The sequence below is a fragment of the Panicum virgatum genome, chromosome 8N (assembly GCF_016808335.1).
Source record: "Panicum virgatum strain AP13 chromosome 8N, P.virgatum_v5, whole genome shotgun sequence".
NCBI classification, from domain to species: domain Eukaryota; kingdom Viridiplantae; phylum Streptophyta; class Magnoliopsida; order Poales; family Poaceae; genus Panicum; species Panicum virgatum.
The window spans coordinates 18810649-18813894 of NC_053152.1; positions in this window are offsets into that span (position 1 = coordinate 18810649).

Below are 3246 nucleotides of genomic sequence, written 5' to 3' on the forward strand. Positions count from 1 at the left end.
CCAAAACCAATCCGTCGCTTCATCTTCCCGTTAATGCTCATTAACCATACTGCAACCACCAAAGAAGACGCAACGTCTCTGCAACTGGCTCCTCGTAGAATGTGAAACTGCCGATCGATCTTCTACCTCTTCACTATTTAACCTCCCTCTGTATCGGCTCTTCACAGCAAAACTCCTTCTTCCTCCCAAAGCCAGTAGCATAGAAACCATCCCAATCCTCTAGCAGCCATGGCCATCTCTTCTTCCTCCGGCTCCAACTCCTTCGGAGACTCTTCTTCTTCTTCCTCTTCCCCTTCTTCTTCTTCCTCCCTCTCGGCCTCCTCCATCGACTCTATCCCAGAGAGCCGAGAGCCGACCCCCGAGTGGGACCCAACAGCAACCTATGAGGCGCTGGCTCCTCTGCACTGGGACGCAGAGGAGTTCGACTTCGGGGTCGCCTCCGAGGAGGACGAGCCCGAAACTGAAGGAGAAGACCTCCGGCTCCTGTTCCAAGAGGAGTCGGAGAAGAACGAGGAAGAAGACCCCTCTTCGGACGGAGTCGACTCTTCCTCGGAAGAGGAGATCGACTCCCCCTCCGATGACGATGAGCCGATGGGCATAAAGCCCTTCCGGTTCCTCGGGTCCTCCGAGGAGGACAGCAAGGAGGAGAACAGCAGCGATGGCGGCGGCTGGAGCGACTCCGGGTCTGAAGGCGGTAGCAGCGCCTTCAGCAGCGACGACGACGACGACGGCAGCGACGACAACGGCAGCGAAGATGTACCGGCCCGAAGCCCCAAGCGTCGTACGCACTAGATACCTATGAACAATAGTAGTAGTAGTATCGTAGGAGTAAGATCACAAAGCCGAAGGATTGATTCCTTTGTAAAATCGGCTTTCCTTGTAATAAACTCTTCTTTAATGAAATCGAATTTCTTCAATTTCGCATGTCTTTATTTATTTCTCAAAAAGCCGATGGCAATGCATCAGGCTTCCATAAATATCCAAGAGCCGACGAAATTCAAACTAGAAGCAACCCGCAGAAGAATAAAACTTCCAGCCTGAACCGAACTCGACGAACCCTCAAATTCGAGTGTAATTCGAAAACCAAGCTCTACAAATCCGAGCAAGAACTCTCCAAGCAGCCGGAATTCGAATCAGAGCCCACAGCAAGCAAACCCTAAGTCAACAGATCTGTACCATGGCAGATTCTGCAACTCAGACGACAAGCTCTAATGATGCGGCAACCCACTGCCTGAAGGTAATATTCGGCCCAAACCTTTAGTTTTCTTCAGCTTACCAAGTTCCTGAAACTGAAACTCTGAAACATGACGCCATACGCATATTTCTGAACTTCTGAACTTCAGGTGTCAGACATCCTTTTACCGCATCCTTCCAATCCAAAATCTTTCTGTCTTGGCCCACAAACCCATGAAAACCCCATAGATTTGATCTCTTGCGAAGCAAATAGGATTCCTTTTGTGAGTCAAAACATCGATTTGAACCTCTGGGCCGACTGCTTAAGAACCTGGCCTAATCCACCTGAAAGCTGGATTACATGGTACAGCAGAGTAGCAAAAGCTCACATGCCCTTATGGCAGGATTTGAACATAGCTGATGCACTTAGTTTATCACTGTCACCCCTTATCAAAGATGAAAATCTTCTGAAAACCATCGGCTATTTCTAGTCTGATACTCTGAATTGTTTCCTCTTTGGTCATGGACCCATGACCCCTACTCTGCTGGATGTTACCATGATCACTGGACTAGACATTAGCTCTCCTAATCCTGCTGCTCACAAAATGGCAGAAGTCCCCTTCAAGCTTTCTTCCAAGGTTAACTGCACAAACTGGGGTACTTACATGAGTCAGCACATGAAAACAAAAGGTCCAGTGACTGAGAAGGAACACACAGCCTTCTTAAATCTTTGGCTAAAGCACTTCATCTTCTGTGGTCCTTCTTTAGCTCCAACTAAGAAATATCTCCCTTTGGCCTATCACCTGGCCCATGGTAATCACACCGGCCTAGGCAAACTTTTTCTCGGAGAAACATACAGATATCTCCATCTGATGACATCTAACTTGCTCAACCACAAGAAACTGAGAACCGGAGGCCCTTGGTGGTTTATTTAGTTGTGGGCACAACTGTACTTCCAGCACCATATTCCCAACTTCCAACGCCTGACCAAGAACTCCTTTCCTGATGAGAATGGCAAACCAATTAGATGTACTAGTTATGGCCAAGCTTTATTCAGTCTCCCTGGCAGTAAACTGAATTCAGCAGATGCAGCAAACTGGTTCAGAGACTTCTACAAAGGACTAGATAGTCCCCTTTACTTCCCTTTTACTGAAACTGAAACCATTGAGAACCCAACTGCCTTCAGACTAGATAGCTTTGCCGATGACGAGAGCACTCGGCATCTGTATTCTTTGATGATTCGACCTAGCTTTCTTTCTGTTGGCATCAGCACTTCTAATAGAATTATCAAGCCAGGCTATGAATCTTACCAGCCAGTCATAGCAGCTCGGCAATTTGGCCTAGGACAGGTCCCTCCCCACTTCCATATTCACCACTTGGTGGAGAGCAGAGCCGATCTGCCTGATGGTCTCACCAGCTCGAGATGCTACAGCGTGTTTGACAATCTCCACATTCCAATACCAGCCGATTTGTCTTTCACCTCCTCATCAACCGGCTTTGATACTTGGTGGAACATGTGGAAAACTCATGTCTTCAGAAAAGCTCTAGGTCCTCGACTGCTGCAAATCGATCCTAAATATGTAATCCTCGGGGAAGAGGTACCGAATTTATGCATTTTATTCCTCCTAAGTCCTCTATTCTGTTCTCTTGACTAAACCTGCTCATCCTGTCAGCAGCAACAAGATGGTCCAGAACCCATGACCAGCACTGGGGAGCCATTTCACTTCCTTCCGACTGCTCCTAATGTACTCTTTTGCAAAGGATCACCACCAATGAAGAAAGTGATAATGACTATTCAGCCAGACTTACTCCAGTCGGCTTCCAAGCGAAGACAAACTTCTGCAAGCATTGCCCCCCGAGTCTTAACCAAGAAAAGGAAGATGATCACAAGGCGTGTCATCAAGAAACCAGTACCATCCCCTCCAAGTCCATCAGAGTCCAACACCAACCAGGTAACTCATCATCCAAGAACTCTTCTTTATTTCATACATATGTACTCTGGTTGACTGTAATTCTATTTCAGGATGCAGCTGAAGAAATCCACAGTGTAGAAAGCCTGGATCAACATGAAAT